This window comes from Pinus tabuliformis, chromosome X (assembly GCF_031772625.1).
Source record: "Pinus tabuliformis cultivar Carrire ecotype Pingquan chromosome X, CPIR1, whole genome shotgun sequence".
Lineage (NCBI taxonomy): Eukaryota > Viridiplantae > Streptophyta > Pinopsida > Pinales > Pinaceae > Pinus > Pinus tabuliformis.
In genome coordinates, this window is record NC_142308.1 from 1,045,659,176 (window position 1) to 1,045,679,096 (window position 19,921).

Here is a 19,921-nt window from a genome sequence, read left to right on the forward strand (position 1 = left end):
GTATCTCATCCTACTTGTTAAAACTGTTGGCCTAAAGTTTATTAACAATACCACTAGGCTACTACTAGTCAATGTCTACTTTTTATCCCCCTTTGACATCAATGAAATAAAACTATCTACAAACAAATTCTTATCCAAGAACTTCTCTTTTTTTTCCAATGTTGATCTTACTATAAACATCTACTTATGCAATAGTTTCTCACCACTCAACTTTCTGGGATGGACAATTAGCTAGTAGTTTGAAGCTATTATTACTTATGGATCACTACTATTGGATGAGCTCCCCCCCTGAGAATATTATCTTTTATGTTTTCCACAACCATACTTCTCTTGTGAATGGGATATGGTATGAATGGCTCCTCCTTTAGCTAGTATTTCATTTTTAGCCTTAGCCTGGTCAATGTGTTCTATATCTCAACTCCCCTTGAACTATACAATGAACTAATGAATATTGTGTAATTAATTTTAGATTCTTGTGGACCCGTATTTAAGCTTCTACTCCCCTCAGTTTGACTTTCTTCTACATCTTTGAGCATTGCAACTATCCTAGTACTTGTTTGGATAGTTTCCATCCTTGGTAAGTGCTATATGGAAAATTCACTTCTGCAGACAAAAATGAACTCCTTAGATCTAGTGGTATGATATAGAAAAACAGAGAACAAAAAGATCCAAGTTTTACATAGAGAGATTGGAATACAGAAAATAAGTCTACCTGGAATCTGTAGTAAGTCCTCCTCTTCTCTTCGCTTGTAGGCTCCAACTCTAGCTCCACATGCTATATATGGAACCTACAACAATGACTACAACAAGCAAGAAAACTACAATATCCACATAGCACAATCCATTATCTATAATCAATGAGTTATAATGGCATTGAAATACATGAACATGAGCATGAAAAAAGTATAGGAAAACAAAGTTCTTTTGTATTAATAAATAAAGGAGAGAGTTACAACCATATATAAAAGCTAACTTTGTAAATGTCTCCCAAATTGTCTTGTCCTTCCTTGCCACAAAGAAAACCTTCACACTCAAACCTAATTCAAATGGATGATGATTCCTTAAGCTTAAAATAGCAACATGAGGGCACTAGTAATCTCCAAAATCCAACCCAAACTCAATGGGTGGAAATAAATTTATAGGGTAAACATGGCAGTTTATGATTTACCAATCTAAGCTTGAGATCCACCTATGAAGGAGGATAATCTCAAGGGATAAGAGATAATATCACTAAAGTAGGATCAGATAGGAATTAAATATCTCTATCCATGGTAAATGGTTAAAACCACTTTAGAAGCTTCTAGAAGGAGAATATTTAAAATTAATTTTTAATTTTCTCGAAGTTCTAGAATCAACACACTTGCATAAAGGAGCAACCTACACTGATCAACATAAATGATCAATTATGCAAATTGCATCCAGTGTAGGTGGACATGCATGCAGGGTGAACTGGGGCTAAAAACATGGTTTTTGAGCAGATAGACCCAAAAACTCAAACTTTTTGGAAAGATGATGCTTAGGTCTTTGCAAAGGGATTATGACAAAGTGTTCAAGGATGTTGATTGATCCAATTTTCAGGCCTTTTGGGATGATGTGAGAAAATGTCATGTAACATATTCCCCCCTAAAGTACCAATTCAGAAGTAATGGTTGAGGACTGAAGTTCTTTACCTCGCAACAAGCCTGGATCAAGAACAAATTTTTTAAGATCATCATCTATTACAATACATATTATCATCATGATATTATTGTTGATGGAAGCATACCCATACTCAACACATAAGACAATTTTACGGGTACAATGATCAAGAACTCTCTTCCACTAATGAAATAGAGTGGACACATGTTTGGATGACTATATGAATGATCATAGCCATCACACTTTCTAATCTTATATGACTCCTGAAATAATAGCCTGAATGAATGGAACTAGATCCAGGGAATTTTACCTCATGAGTCTAACCATGTGAGTAAGTGGGCTGGATTCGAACATGGTAGACACCATTTGATTACTAGCTAATGATGTAAGTCTTTAGCAAATACGAGAGAAACCACTGATGATGTTAATGGCTGTAAAGGTACTATAGTACAGTACATGTTGTGTGAATGGATGAGTTGAAGTCGAACACCTCACAAAATCCTTCAGTCGAAGGCTAATGATGAGGACTTGTCACCAAGAGTGAGGAAAATTTCCATTAATGTATGCAAGCTACAAGGTACCAAAGGGAGTTTCTAAGACAACTTCCTCGATAATAAGATGATGTTGATAGGAAGCGACCTGTCGCAGGAGGGCCTTGATGTATCCTGCATCAACGATATGAAACAGGTATTAAGATTTGTGATCTGGATTTAAATAGGAATGCAAAAAATTACAGAGATAACCATAAACACAGAGATGCAGTAGAAATAATACTTCATTTCATTAATAAAAAATACTGAAATATGCTTACAAACAGAAATGGAAATACACCAGCTAGGGCGATGGTAGTTTATCTTTGAGAAGAGATGTGGCGGCCACATTCCTCTGAACTGTGTTACAATGAGGCTCAAAGGCCTATTTATTGTTGAGAAACAATGGAAAACCCTTAACATCCCAAAACCTAACACTAAAAGATGAAACGCCAAATTGTGGGCCCCGTTTTGGGTAAGTTGGTACATCAACTTCCCGGGATTGTAACTTTGGCACTCAATCTTCGTTTGACACATCCAAGAGCTCCTTAGAAATATCTCTCCGAGCACTACAACTTTGGGAAGAGAAACATCGGTCAATGGCCACATGTTTCTTTCAGATTTCCCAAAAAACATTGTTTAGGGCCTCAAAACAGCTCCGGAAGTTTAGGACCCGAAAAACTGCTAAAAATAGTAAATTGTGCTACAATTACGGAAATTGAAAAATTGAAAGAGACAGTTGTGGGGGTCCAAGTGGGATAGGTGGGTGGCCACCAAAATCCACCTGGATCATTCTTGCCCCCTTAGGAAGTAATGGTCCCCATTGCACTGAGTTCCTCCATCTGCTGAACTTGGTCCCTGGTGAGCTGTTCTGCAATCTCGGATGTGTCCAGTAATGGTGGGAAGCATGATCGAGGGTGGTACACATTGAACACTTTGTGAAGGAAAAGGAATGGAGGAATTCTGTGCTCCAAAGAATTGTTTCCCATAGCCTTGGTAATGTTGTAAGGGCCATGTCAGAGTGGTCTGAGCTTCTGATGGGATCTTGTCGCCCACCTGAAACTTGTGTGGTGGCCCCGTGGGTGAGGAGAAGTTGTTCCTATGTTCTTTCATGGCTGTATCCCTATGTTGTTGCTGCTGCGTGGAGGAACCCTTCACGGGGGTCATGGATGTGGTGATGATCTTCCCCTTACTTTGGGAGCGAACCAGACAGAAAATAAATTTCCTAGTCCGTGAGATGAGCTTGCTTCCTTTCTTAGTAGCGATCAAAGAGGTGGTGGTATGTGGGGATACCTCCGATATCCTGTATAAATAATTACCCAATGAATTAATAACAGCGTGAGGCCTTGACTCATATATGTTTTAGTCCTAATTTTAACTAACTAAGCTAATAAAATATTTTTGACCCCGGTCCTAGAGTCAAACTAGCCGTTGGTCAGGAGGCTCCGTTCTGCCTATTTAACTTGCTTAGTTGGATCTGTTTCTTCAACTTGTCCTGACGATGAACCATACTTGTTGGTTCGAAACACGTTGAAAAATGGTATTCCATGTGATTTTCGCCGAAAAATCTCTCTAAATTGATATGGATCACAGAAGCCTGAACTCATACACAACATGTCGCCTCCACAAGTGTGGTTGGCCTAATAATACATCAAAAACATCCAAAGGTGTAACATCACACAGTACCTCATTTGTGAAGGGCTTGATGCTGTAGGGAAGGCGACATTTCTGGCAGACTCAGAGATCTCTTCCTTCGTGAAGCCACCCGATACTATACAGCTACGGGTGTGGTGTAGTCGGTAGGCCCAACCGCTTCACGACCTCTGCTTAAATGAGGCTCTTCTAGCTCCCATTGTCATCAATGAATTATAGCTGTGAACCCTTCACCCACATTTGTGAGTGGAAAAGACATTCCTCCTCCTCTGTATCTTCGGGTTCCTCCTTCCATAGCTTCGTGGTGGCAATGGTGGCGTTGGGCTTCGCATCGATAATCTGCTTCCCTTTGTCATTCCCCTTATCGGGTTTTGACTCAGAGTCGAACATGCATCTGATTCTGAAATCTTTAGCTTGGCCACCATTAACTACTTGGCCTAACACTCACTTGTGTTGTGAGTGGAGCTCTTATGGAACTCACACCACTTTCCGTGTCCTTTTTTGGCTTCACGGTGTTGTTCTTTGCTTGCAGCTTTGGAGGGTTGTCTTGGGTTGCCCTGCCTTGGGTTTGTCCTTTGTTATGTGGTTTGGGGGCACCTTTCCCTTGCTTCGGATTTTCAGATCCAAAGTCTCGCTTCTTCTGTTTAAACTTTTGCTCGACCTTGACGGCATATCAGTATGCCGTGCCGAGTGAGGGGATGTTCAGGAATTCTATTTTTTACTGGATGTACTTGTGCAGGTAGCCGCAGTATTTGAGTACCAAATGCTGCTCCAAATCCTTGATACCCAGCTTTGTGCGAAGGGTATGGAAAATATTGGTAAACTCTGGCACATCTTGGTCCCTCCCCTACCGCAGCGTGGTCCACTTTAGGTATTGATCTTCATAGCTTCTGACAGGGTAGTACTACACCTTGATGTCATCCCGGAATGAATCCCAAGTGGGTGCGGCTGAAAATAGTGAGCATGTACTTTGATCCTTCAACTCGTAGTAGGTTTCCCACTAGTCCTTGACGTGGGGGCTGCTTTCAAAAGAGCGAAAATAATCTTTTCCCGACTGGAAAAATCATGAACAGAAAAATAACCCTCTAGCAGATTTAACCATTTATTGATGGCATCAGTGTCTATCTGACCCTAAAATATGGGGATTTAAAAATTAGCTTGTACCTTAAACAGTGTGACATTTCCAGAGTAGTTGTTGGAAGCCGATGCGTCGCCCCTGGGTAGCCGATGAAGGATCTGGGCAAAGTTGTCCATCATCGCGTTCCTTTGTCGCTCGAGGGCTTCTTCAAGCAAGATTTTGATAAGAGCTCCTACCCCCTCATATTTCTTTTCATCCGCCATGGGAGGCCATCAAGATTTGCGAGGCCGGTCTTGCAAAGGTTCCACCAGTTCAAGCTCTAACTCCTTATATCCCGACATCGTTGGGGACATGCAAAGAAAAATAGAGAAAAATAAGACCGCTCTAATACCACTGAGCCGGATTTAAATAGGAACACAAAAATTACAGATATAACCATAAACACATAGATGTAGTGGAAATAATACTTCATTTATTTAATATAAAATACTGAAATATGCTTACAAACAGAAATGGAAATACACTAGCTAGGGCGATGGTAGCTTATCTCTAAGAAGAGATGTAGTGGCTACATGCTTTTGAACTGTGTTGTAATGAGGCTCGAAGGCCTATTTATTGTTGAGAAACAATGGAAAACCCTTAACATCCCAAAACCTAATCCTAGAAGATGAAACACCAAATTGCGGGCCTTGTTTTGGGTAAGTTGGTACATCAACTTCTCGGGGTTGTAACTTTGGCACCCAATCTTCGTTTGACGCATCCAAGAGCTCGTTAGAAAGATCTATCTGAGAACTACAACTTTGGGAAGAGCAACATCGGTCCATGGAACCATGTTACTCCCAGATTTCCCAAAAAACGTCATTTAGGGCCTCAAAACGGCTTTGAAAGTTCAGGACCCGAAAAACAGCTAAAAATAGTAAATTGTGCTACAATTACGGAAACTAAAAAACTGAAAGAGATAGTTGTGGGGTTACCAGTGGGATAGGTGGGTGGCCACCAACATCCACCTGGATCAATTTGAGACAAAATCATGTTTATGAAAAGATGGTTCAGGAACGACATACATGAAATAAGGGTTAATAGTATTGTAATAGATGTCGACTCAGGATGGACTTCTCTTAAATATTTGGTCGAAACTTTATGGAGTTGGCAACATTGACCCAAAACCAATTGTAGGGGCTTTTAATATGGTGTGATTAACCAAAGAGGCAAGAATATTTCCCAACGCAATAGTCACGAAGATTAAATGAAAGAGTATCAATTTCAAGAGCGACTCACTGCCATTAATAGGTTAAGTACCCTGTTTTCACAATTTCCCCGACCATTTTTGGTCAAAACCTCTTTATTTTTGACAAGCTTGAAGTGAATAACATATGCTTGATCTATAAGTGTGTCTTTAAGATGAATCCTTCTGAGTATATTTAATGAACCATGAGAAGGAGTGATTTGGCCCCTTCATGTTTGACGAGTTCAATGCTATTTGATTATTTTATGATTCCAACAAAGGTGTAACTCAACTTCTTTTTCATGTTTAGAGAGTTTGAAAAAGAGGCGAAAAAGAAAACTCCAAACGTTCCTTTTCGTAAATTTGTCTCTTGAGTCCGAAAAGGTAGAAAAAGATACTCAGCAGAACCTTTTAGTCATGTTTGACTAAAGTATTCCTTTTTCGTAAATAGTCTATCCCATTCTGGAAAAGGGTTAAATTTATATTGAGTAAACGTCTTTTCCTTTACTCTAGCGAGTTCGAAAAGACAAATGATCATCAATTTTTTCATGTTTTGGGAGTTTGAAAAGAGATGAAAGAGGACTCCTCCTAGAGGAACGAGTGGTATAAAGGGTAGCATCTGGTTTTGTGAGAATGGAACTATTCAAAACACATAAAGGTCAAGAGGCTTGCTAATAAGACCACTCATCGCAACAGTTCCTTAGGAAAGGGTAAAACAACCAAGTGAAGGCAGATGATTGACTAAGAATATGGTGACGATGGAAAAACAAGGCTCATATGGCAGAATCAAGCTAATAAAAATGGAAATCATGAGGGATAGGATGAGAATGGGTTCATTCTTACACAAGCTTGAAACATGGGAAACTATGCTTGAGAGTGGTTTCATTTTACACAAAATAGAAACAGAGGAAAACTATACTTGAAATAAGTTTGCATGCCCCCAGCATAATGAATCAATTCTAGTAACATGCCCCCCAAGCTTCATTTATTTCACCTAAGTAGACTATTGGTTACTAACAGTTGGATGAATGAAGGTTCATTTATGAGATGGAGTGAAATACTTGACTGGGGATTTATGAAACCTAATCAAGGTCTCAAATTGGAAGGGGATCCGTTTCATTTTTTAATGAGATTGTCATAGTAAAAGAACTATGCTCATGACACCTTGTTTCATTTTTAACGATCTTGACACAAGAACATAAACTCTGCTCTGACATCAGGTCATGGCCCCTAAAAGGCCATGGCTTCAAAGATGTTCTCATTAAACGAAAGAAAAATTCTTTGGAAGGTATCAAGAGATAAAATGGAAAGATCAAACTCTAATGCCCCCTGTAAATGATTTACCATATCACCTATTGGATCTAGGTCGAAACAAGAAGAGAAAATAGTGAAAGGATCATCTTCATCAGTAGGTACAGGCATGGGATATGTTTCCACTTAATGGACTTGTGGCGGGTAAGGTACCACTTGCATATTTGGAACATTTAGGGAAGTCAGATGATTGATAGTTAAACCAGGACCAATGAATGAAAGCTGATCAATAGTCACAGTTTTTCCATCATGCGGGAAACAAATCACTCGAATGAGTGTGGACACGACAACATTCATAGCATGAACATACTCTTGCCCCAAAATAAAATAGAAATACAAGGGGTCGATGACAACCATAACATCAGGTTTTCAGGCCTTTTGGGCTGATGGAAAAAATGGCATGTAACAGTAAGGAAAACTGATGAAGGGATGAGTGAAACATCACTCCAAACTTCTGTATTAAATAATTGAAAGGTTCTCTTGCTAGTGGTTTCGTAAAATATAAAAAACTTGTTATTTCATGGTAATATATTCCAACTTCACTATCTTCTCAACTACCTATTCTTTAAGGAAATGCTACTTGATAAGAATGTGTTTGGTCTTGGAATGAAGAAAAATATTCTTTGATATACTAATAGTGCTTGTATTATCACATATAATAGGAACATGTTTGCCATACGTTACCTTCAAGTTTTGCAATTATTTTTTCATCCACAAAATTTGAGTGCAACTTGTTGCCTTTTCTATGTACTTAGCATTAGATGTAGAAAGAGAAACAAATGTTTGTTTTTTGTTGAACCATGCGACTAAAACATTGCCAAGAAGGAAAGCACCACCACTTGTGATTTTCCTATCATTTATGCTTCTGGACCAATCAAAATCTGTGTATTATGTTAATGAAAGGTTTTTACCTTTTGGATACCAAAGGCCATAATTCATTGTAGCTCTCAAATATCTGATAATTCTTTTGACAACTAAGATATGAATTTGGTTGGGAGCAGATTGATAGCTTGTGACTACACTAACCACTTGCATAATTTATGGCCAATAGGTTGTTAGATACAATAGAATATCAATTATCAACATATACATCATTTAATATACTTTTGGTGACTCATCATCAATACTAATCTTTTATCTAGTGACCATAAGAGTACTGACAAGAGAGAATTTTTCCATTCCAAATTTCTTCAGCATTTCCTTGATTTATTTTGTCTATGAGATATATATACTTTTTTCTAATTGCCTGATATGAAATCCAAGAAAGTCTGAGAGTTCTCCAAGAATTAACATTTCGAACTCCTTTTGCATGGCTGTTGCAAATTTTTGACTGAGTAACCTACATTACTTCCAAAAATGATAGCATCAACATAAACAACAATAATTAACAGATTATCATTCTCATATTTAATATACAAATTACTATTTTTTTCTCCTCTTTTGAATCCTTGCTATTGTAGATACTTTTATAGCCTTGAATATCATTCTATAGGCGCTTGTTTGAGTCCATACAAATCCTTTTTTAGGCTACACACTTCCTCAATATTTTCTGATAGCTAAAAACATTCAAGCTATTCTATATAGACCTTTTCTTCAGGATCACCATATAGCAAAGACAATTTCACATCCATTTTATATAATTACTACCCTTGTTGAGCTACAGGCCTGCCCTCTCGCTATCACTTGCTTCCAACACCAATCCTACTATGAGTTCTGTGAGATGGTTGCTAGAGTCCAGTATCATCACGAGTTGGCCCGGTTATTTGTGCTTCAACTACATAATGGTCAAACTACTCTAGCTAGTGTAACATTCACTTTAACACCAGAATCTATTTCTCTAGCAACCGACATTCCTAATATTAGAGAGAAATGGAACAAAAGGCAACAAATTGGCAGGGAACACTATGAACCATACATTAAGCCCAATTATTTGAGACAACTCAGCAGATTTTTTCCCTTTCGGTACCTCAAATATTCATATGCTCCTTTAATGAAACTGATAATGAAATATTTCAGCTGTGAGGGCCGGTTTTCCTGCCTATATGCCTATCATATCAGGTTGTTGATGCACTTTACCAGGGTGAGAATTATTAATCTCCCATACTTCATGTGCCAAAATATTGAGAAGATGACCACCCTAATACAACACAAGACTCCTCAGCAGCAATTCAACAGTATATATCATTTTTCTCTCATTAAAATTGTGGTCATGCATCAGCTCAGTTTACAGGGCATCTCATGGGAGGACTTCATTTCTCATGAGTTCTTCACAGTTCCTCAGGGACCTCTAGAGGCTTTATATGAGACAGGTGGACCTTCATATCAGCAGGAGGGTCATGAGACACAAACCGCTAGTATGTCGGTGCTTATCACCTACCAAAAGGGCACTAGAAGGTTGTTTGCAGCAACAAAATGAGTATTATCTCCACCGGGGGTGGAAGGGGTCTCACTTCCTTCATCAGCACAGTAGGTTTAGGACAAAGGAAAGAGGCCATTATAGGATGAGGAGCCTTCAGGTGAGCAAGAGACTGATTTCATTCTCATTGAGGGTGATGACACTGATTTGGGCCCACAAAACTCACAACTCAAAGAGGTCATCTAGGAGCAACAGGCAGATATCAATGCTTTGTCCCTCAACTTGGAAAGAGATAAGTGGATAATAAAGTACTTGGAGCAAATAAATAAGCAGCTTGAGGATTAGCAAGTGATTATGGAGTTGCAAAACATACGAGAGAACTGCCAAGCTGACAAAAGGAGGAAGGTGGAGCTCACGTCACTTGAGCAAGAAATCAATGTTGATCGAGAATCATGGCTTGAAAGAGATAATATCCACTTAGAAAGGTTGTTGGAGAAGGCCAACAGGGAGAAGACATTGTTAAGGCATATGGCTTATCATTACATGGCGAGAAACAAAGTCTGCAAGGCAGGAATCAGGAGCTTGAAAGCAAAATTGAAGAGGGCATCAAGGAGGCGAAAGGAGCATGATAGACTTCAGATATTGGCTGAGGCTTCCTTGGCCCAACATAATGCTTGATGGAGAAGGCTCAGCCCAAATTTCAAAAAATCTGGGACACTTTTTTCATTTTTGCAATTTTTGGGCTAAAACACAAAATTTTCTGCCCTGTGCGTTGCGCCACCTGGCGCTCGCTTTTGATAGGAGCCTCCAAATGACAAAAACTCAGAATTTTTGGATTTGGCATGAAAAAATATGCTTTCCTACCAATGGCCAAGAAATTTTGACAGGTTTTGAGCCCTCAAAAAGGTAAAAAACACTCAAAAAATGACCTTATTGCCCCTATTTTGACACACAGGAAGCAGTGTTGGGAGAACTCAGTTTTGGAGTGGCAAATGGAGACCAAACGAAAAAATTCCACTTGGGTTGGAAAGTAGATAGGAAGACCTTTCTAAAAAGCACACTTGGAGCAAATTTTGACACCAGGAAGGCCTCCAAAAGTGGCTGCAAACAGGCGCTATGCATAGGGAAATCAGCGCGGCGGATTGAGTAAATTTTGCTCAGTTTGACCAAGAATACTCTATTTTTCGCCTAATTACTTGACAGTTTGACTTTTCTCCTTCTTAATGTCAAACTTATGATGTAATTTCATGGAAATTGATGGATCTTGATGTAAATATGTCAAATTTTCACTTATGGAGGTAGATTCATCTATCAAAAAGTTGTTTGAAACTGAATTAATCAGTTCCCTAGTTTCTAGAGGCAAGTTGTTCCACTGCCTAATTTCTAGTTCTCAATTTAGAATTAGTTGGAATAGCTCCTAAACTTGTGAGATCGACCCCTAGAGGCTATGATGACCTATGGTTTGTCTATATCTTGTGATTTTTCAGTCATTAGCATGGTTGGACTTTTGAGAAAGCAAGGAGCTTTATTGTATACTCATATCAGCAGTTTTTGGCTAAGGAATTGAGACCAGGGTTTGCAGCACTCTTTGGGATTCATGTGGAATTTTGTTTTGGTATAGTGCTTTCTTCTGTAATTGTGAATTTACTTATGTGTTATGTATGCCATTATCTATCTTGTTTCTTCTTAACTAAATCAAACAAGGGTAAAGGTAGAATCCATTGAAATTGCAGTGCTCTACCTAGGGTTTTCTTTAGTTTTTTATGTTTTCAGCTGTTTGAAGAGGATCCCTGGGTTTTCTTGCCCTCTTCAACTCCTCACCTGTCTAATCTCTCCATCCCATTCAATTTGAAGTGCCAAATCAGTTGCCTACCTTGCCCCATTGAGATCTCTGCAAAACTGAGCCTCATTCCCTGCACCCAAAATCTACCTTTCCATTGGAGCCAACAAAAACATCATTTTATTCAATCAAAATATTTTACACACATACCTAGCCTAAAATCAGTCAGCATATTAGTCATATCAAGCCTTTATTGATCATATTTTCACTGAGATTGACCAGGAGAGAGCCCTCTCCTGACCTAGTAGGGCTAGCTACTAGGTTAAGCATGGTTTGATGTTGTCCTACATCCTACCTTTCTCAACCTGAGGTAGATTTAGGCTCTAACAAGTGATAGATGGAAATGAGGACTTAATAAACCAATCAGCTAAAAGCTTATCAGGAACACACGTATTTACCATTCAACGACGATGTTGCCACTCATGAATATGATCAGATATGTGAGTGGTCGTGGTTTGTTTAAAGTTGGTAAGGAGTTCTGTTCCTGTTTCGTACCTGAAGGGTAACTGAAAGTGGGTTAGAAAAGTAGTGGCAAGGTAGCTGAAGTTATCAAATGAAACTCTAGGCAATTCAATATACCATTTCGCTACTGGATCAGTGAGCATTCTCTGAAAAGGCGAAGCCTAATCGAATCATCATTCAGGGTGTTAGATGAGCACCACAAATGAAAGGTCATTACGTGATTCAATGGATATTCTCCTGGATTTCCATTGAATTTAGGAATATCAGAGGGAATTTTATGAGTAATCGTTGGCCACCAAGGGGCGTATGTAATTGGATCATTCATCAACCAGTTCAAATCTGGTAATTCTAGAGTTGCTACAAAGGGGAACTGCTGATTCAAGTTAGGTGAAGCGTACCCAGGATAAGATGGAATCGCCTGAACAGTAGGTCTTTACATACTAGAATAATGTATCTGATTCTAGTAACCTTGAAAAGGTTGTTGGACATAACCAGTATAGTGTGGTTGTTGATAACCGTTTTGAAAATGCGGTTGTCCATTACCTACAAAGCCTTGTTGCTCAGGTTCTCAGTAGGCTTGATATTGACCAAATCCAGTTTGAGCTTGTAAACCAAGTCCAAACTAAGGTTGGGTTTGCTGGAATTATGGTTGTTGGTATTGTACCAACCATGGTCGTTGGACCATTTACTGTTGCCCAATACTGGAAGATTGACCAAGATGCAGATTGACAATACCCGTTTGTGCTTGAGTCATTCTAGATAAGGAAGCACCAACTTGAGGTTGCGATTGAGCCATGGAGACAAGTGGCTATTGTATCACAACCTGAGATATTTGAGGTTGAGACACAACAGGTTGTGCTTGTGCTTGCGACACAGTCATAATAGCAGGTGTAGTGGGAATATTCGACACAGGTTGGATTGGTTGCATTGGATATACAACCCTTGGTTGTTGTGGCAGTATTGGTACCCAACCACTGGATGTAATTCCAGTTTGACCTGAATTTTGTTGGAAACTCTCATATGGTTGTTCCCCAAGAGGGAACAATGAAAAGGCATACTGCCCTCCATATGGCGGCAGTCAAGTATTTAAAGGATATATTAGTTTTTGAAGAATTGTCTACCCAAATTGATACTAGCATGCAGGATCAAATTGTTGAGTTTCAACATAAGAAATACCAAATGGGACTCTGGATGAATAAATAGGAGCAGACCATGTTGTCGAAGTAGCCCCTGAGTGGACTCCAGCTAGTGATTGATAACTAGCTAGAACAAATGGTATACCAGCAAACATTGTAGGAATGGCAGCAGGAAGTTCTGTCGTAGCTGCATTAGATGACACATTCCTAGATGTTGATGGTTGCTCAGACACGTTTAGTCTATCCAAAAGATTTCCTAGCGATTCAACAGGAACTTGTGATGAAGGATGATTAAAAGAACCAAACTCAGGAGCATAAGGACAAAAATGAATCCTAGTTGCAAAAGGTAACAGGGTACTAGATGGTGGGTCCTCTACTATCTCCTCTATAGCAATTAGACCAAGTGGAAGAGGTAGACCATCAGGTCTGTAAAATATTTCTGGAGCTGAAGAAGGTATAGCTTCTGCAGTGACAGATACTGAAAGGGTGACACCTTCTGAATTCTAAAACTCAACTTCCAGATGTTCATGTAAGTGAACTTCAGTCTCAAAGGGAGGTTATTGAACAACTACTAGTTTGAATGTAGTCTCGGTTTGAACTGAGATGGGTTCTGTATCAACTCTAGATGGAGTTTTTTTAGGTATAGAAGTGTCTATCATTACAGTAGGATCAGATCTAATGTCCTCTTGTAATTGTGGAACTTCTTCTCTAGAGGTAGATGTACCAGAAATGATTGGAGTAACTATAGTTTTCGAAGATGTTGAAACGAAAGTTTCAAATAAACCAGATGAATTGGACTCAGTTAAAAGAGATCGTTTTGCCCAGATTGGCTTCGCTTCTAGAGTCAAAGACAATTGACTCGCTAATCTCCACGAACAACGGGGTTTTAATTGACTTTCTTCCACGATTGCAGATTACTTGATTAACTCAAAATTAAGGGGAAAATGATATTATTCTGAATTCAATTAAATTGAAAGACGCTTTCACACAACTTTGCTTTTTAAGTTTTTAATAGTCAATAAAAAGCTAAAGATGACTCTAGTCTCCTTCAATTTTTAATGAGCCTGAAGTGACAAGTGCTCAGTGAACCTTTTCTTTTAAAGAGTAAAAAAGGAACGAAAGTGACTACTCTGGAAAATCTAGACAGACGGATTATCAAACCAATCGTAAAACTGCAATATACACCTTGGTGATAAATTAAAGAGAAATTACCAAGGGCTTATGTATAGCAGTCAATCTTCCCAAATGTTGTGTTCAGTACATTGCGATAAATGAGGCCGCAGACTCGGCTTCCTATGGATAAAGGATATAAGCCTATTATGGTCTCCCAATATATACGCTACAGTACGAGGAGCACAAGTCCGTGCTAGCACTTGCTGTATCAAGGAGGAGGAATCACCCAACCTTCAATGAAAACGATAGCTCCTAGTTTTAATGATGCCGGAACACATCTCTAGCCTAGACCTCCAGATGTGTTGCATTAAGTTCCAAAGCGTTGTTAGGTTCATTGAAATTTATTTTAAATTTGATCTTGTTTAAAGTTTGTCTTTCAATGGTTCACTGCGTGATGTTGATTTTGAAATTCCTAAAATGAAATCTACAATGATAAACAATCTTTGCTTATTTTGAGCAATGAAAATCCTAGCTACTAGGGAAAGAAGATTACAATTCTTTCAAACAAAGAGAAAAGAGCACACACTAGTGCATTTTCCTAAATCATTTTTCGCACACAAACTACAAAATTCTAAATGCAAATGCATGTATTTGTTTTCGTTCCCCTTAATGTAAAAAATTCCAAAAAAGAAAACTAAATGTAGCAAAGATTTGAAATATTTTACTCAAAGCAACATTTTCGACAATTTCTTTTTCAAAAGAGAAAGGAAGACTAAACGACACTTTTCAATTTTGAATTGAAAAAATGATTTTGACACTTCAAATAAAACCAAATCAAACCAAATACATGACGAAAAGTTCAACTGACTATCCAGGGAAGGAAAAATCCACGACATTTCTCTTTTGACACAAAACGATAATTACGACACTTTTTGTACCAAAGCGATAGATCGATTTAAACAACTTTTCAACAAAGGATTGTAAATGATGAACAAATACACAAAAACATTTACTAATCCTAATCTAATTGAGGCTGATCTATGTGATGCAAGTAGGCTTCAGTAAGGAGGCATTGTTCATAAGCAGCAAAACATCTAAACAAAACTGAAAACAAGGTCAAAAACCCCCAATTTCTAGAATGGAAAAAGGTTCAGTTAGTCATCGCACCTGGGCTTCACAGAAACAGGGATGCATCACACTTATCACACTTAGGAGGTGCAATGCATATTGGGTTACAATGACAGACAGTGCAATGGGCCAAGGAGCGCAACTGAAATGGGTTTTGGCTCAGATGTGCAGTTGTTTTCATTGAGTTAGGCTGAGCTTTGATGGAAAATAAAGAGAAAAATATAGAGGGAGGTCTTGAGAGGTTACTGAGCTACCAAAAAGGCATCTACAATGCTTGCAAGTCAAATGTTTAATTCATAAACTAAACTAGAGATTGACTGAAATAGCATTCATCTACTATGCCATTGCAGAGGCAGATCAGTTCGAAGGCTACCTGGCTGACTTCAGGTTTTGTCTATAGTTTATAAAACAAACAATAACAACAAACAAACATCTATTCTTCCCTAGTGGAGTTGCCAATTTTTTTCAGGGAAAACTAGTGTCTTGTCTAATGACTAGCCCTCTAGGTTTGGCAGCTACCCTAGAAACAACAGCTTAAAGTAATTCAACGATTTCTTCTATGTGCAACAGATAAGAGAAAGATAAAGGAACCAACCTGGAACTTTCACTTAATCCCTTGCTTGATATCTCTCCCCCTTGACAGAGCTTTCAACTCCTCTCCATACTTAACCTGCATGGAGAGTACTTGCACAAGTACAGCAACAAAGAACCGTCAAAGCATCGTGATCTATTACAACATAAACATTACAGAATCAAATATATAATGAACAAAAGATAGCATTCACAAATGATAACATTCACAATTGCACAATCATATGGAAGAAAACTTGAAGAACTTTATTAAATAGAAGGGAGAATTACAACCCAGTTATCTGATCCAACATCATCCTCCTAGCTTCAATACCTCTTCACCTTGTGAAATAGCAAGATCACACCAACAATACAATACTCTTTCCTCAATTACAAACTATCAGAATTTCCTTACAATTCACAATATTCCAGCCTCTAAATCTCTTAGATGAGGGATTCGTTTATAGATGTGTGCAAGAGTATGAGTCATCCATGGGGTTTGATTAGTGTCATTTCACTTGTTACAATTGGTTACACTTGGAGATTTCTTAGATCTCTTACTCATCCCTGGGTGAATTCAGAGAGGCAAGTGGCATAGGAGAAGTTTCTAGAAGATTCCATGAGCAACCACCTAGAAAATTGTGTCGGACTTTTGTCCATCCTCGCCCATCACACCCTATAGAAGGCCTAATCAGTATGCATCGCAGCTGGGTAGTGTACCACTTAGTATGCATCACACCCTGCTAGTGGAGCAGTCAGTATGGTTCAGTTTATGCCATTTCTGGATGGTTTCTCAGGTCGAACTTTTGGGGAATGATGTAATCAGATGACTATGTTCTTTTAGGGTATGAAACAACTCTTTTAGGGGTTGAAAAGCCCTAGTTTATCGACATATAAGTTTGGGGTTGATGTGCCCAAATATGTCTATAACATACACCCATGATTGTACCAACAAAATGAGGATATCCTATTCGTACTATGCTCATTTTGATCATGAAATGATAGATTGTCCTACGTTGATCACACAGATGCGTGAAAAAGGGGTACTCCATTCTCCTCCGACTCAAAATATCCAAACGATGAGGTCTAAACTGCATGAAGACCCAAATGTGAATATGATGCTCAGAAGTGGTGTGACCACAAGGGAAGATAATTGGAAGCAGCCCGAGGAAGATACATGGGTTCACAAGGCCCCTGCAAAGGAACTTGAGTTTGACTTAGAACGTGCAAAGGAGACGTTTATGGAACTTAAGAAGAGATTCATGGAGGCCTCCACTTTAGGTAGTAAGGATCAACCAGAGCCAGGAATGGATCCTTCCATGCTCACTACCTTTCTGGAGACATGCATGAAACTACTACGCAACAAGAAGGCAGTTAAGGGACTACAGGAGTTGATCACCAAGTGTGCAGGATTAGGAGAACTGCATGTAGTCTGGAAATTGGGAAAGCATGCATTGCGCACCGGGAGGGAAATGAGATTGAAGGCACAGATTGGTGAGTACGAAATGAATCAGGTCATCCTATAACTGGGATCGGGCGTGAATGTGTTACCGAAGCAAACATGGGAATGCATGGGCAGGCCCGCATTGCAGTGGTCCACTATTCAATTATGAATGGTGAACCAATAGAAGATTTTTCCCATGGGGAGCTTGCAAGGAGTAATAGTTGATATTGAAGGTGCAAGCACAAAGATGGATTTTGAAGTGATAGAGATTGTTGATGACAACAATCCCTATCTTGCGTTGTTAAGTATAGACTGGGCCACTGATATGAATGGAGTCATCAACCTGAAGAAGTGGAAGATGATATTCGAGAAAAAGTCACTACGCATAGTAGTCATGCTAGACCCGGCCGAGGGAGCGCGCTACACTGAACTAGTGCGCGACGATGAAAGCGAATATGAGCTAGATTATATTTACTAGATAACGGCGCGAGACCAGGATTGGGTGAATCCAACTGCAGATGAGAGAATCTTGTGGGAGCGTGATAGCTCCTGTACTTCGGATTCAGATGAAGAAGTAGAGCACGGGTAAAACCGGTGGCACGAAGTGACAACGCTGAATTGCAACATGATGATTAGATCACTATGTTTCATGATGACAGAGGCGGGAATTGCCAACGTATGATGGAGTGGCAGCAGTGGATGAATTCCTGGACAAATTTGAAAGCTTAATACTAGAACAGCAACAGTACGGTGCACTAGAATGGGCACTGCATGCAACACACATGCAATGGTGGAATACACATCAGGAGACCATTGTAAATTGGCGTGAATGTAGAAGGCGGATGCACCTATGGTTTGGAAACCCCAGTATCGAACAAGAGTCGGGTAGCTAGGACGAAGCAGCTTGCGCACCCACCTATGTCGTTGGGTGCAGACGTGTGCTGTGTAGTCCACACAAGCACACACTAGACTAAGGATCGAAAATCAGAACTCGACGCAGCAGCAGGAAAAGTGATGTGCATCACAAACGTTCCACATAGAAGCATTCAAGAAGGTATGCGGGATCCTGAACAAGGTTCACTAGGCCAGATGAACTAATTGGGACATGCATGTACCATCAGTCCAATGGGCCTCTAGGGCCATCTACAAGAATCTGAGCGCGGAGACGATACTGAAGATGATGGGTAGAGTCGATGCCCTAGTTTTGGGAGGAAGGAATCCTCACATAATTGGAACAATACGCGGGGACCAGGACGAAGGAATTATGCAACCACGCAAGGTCGAACATATGCAGATTCAGGAAGACATTCAACGGGGGAACCTTAAGGTTCACAAACTCAAAGATCAAGTACGACTGAGGAAGAAAAGCGTGTTAATGGATGTAGAAATCAAATAACTGGAAACTGAATCCGTGTAAGCATGCCACGTCAATAAACTAAGAATGACAGGACAATATATGGGCTAAAATACTATTGCATTAGAATATTTCTGTTGAGAATTTATGGCTCTGCTACCATGGCTATGGCTACACATCACTGGACAAAGTAACCAGGGGAGTGCACTACATAAGGAAGAACACGTTGCGCTGACTATCGCGAGGTGGTGTGAAAACTAGGCTGGAAGGTGCATTGAATCCTCGCATAGGTGGTGTGACCACCTGACTATCCATAGAGAGGATAGTCTCCGCACTCCAAGCAGTTGAAAGAGAGCGCGGGACGATAAAAGACTCTGTATGGAGTGTCGCGATAAGGAGGTTGCGCATAGGATCAGCATGTCATAGGGGTCACGCCTGTGCATGGAGGGTTGCGCTACCGCGCGGGTACATTGGGAAGTGATTGTTGGTGTTATTGTTCATGACAAAATGTCCAAGTTAAGACAACGAGGAGCGGGTGGCAGGCAATTAATACACGAAGTCAGAACTAGATTTGGGACGATCTGCCGCCAATCTCGCATTAATGAGCCGAATGAGGGGGGAACGGTCGAATTTGAATTCAAAAAGGCCTATAAATCACAGATGGTTATCCACTAAACAAACCTTGGTGTCTTGAGAATTCAGCTGGTACACTATCAATTAGGTATGGACCTTACGAATTTAGAGGCTTTGAGAGCAAGTTTAGTGTTTGAGACATTTCCGCAAGAGACATAGGACTTCCTGAACAAAGTGATGTCGACAGTTGAGGGAGCCACACAGAGCCCTACACCACCAGTGGGGGATGCATCGGAAATTCCTAAATCGCCTTGGACACCGAGGCCCAAAAAGGATCCACAAGCAGCAGGACCAATCCGCATGTCTCCACGAAATCTGCAATTTGGTAAATTATCTATGGAAAACAAGGGCAAGACAGTTAATCTTAAGACAGATGATGAGGAGGAGGATCTTCAGGCCTTCGTAGAAGAGATTGAACCAGCTGAAGAAATGGAGGAAGACATTCAGCCA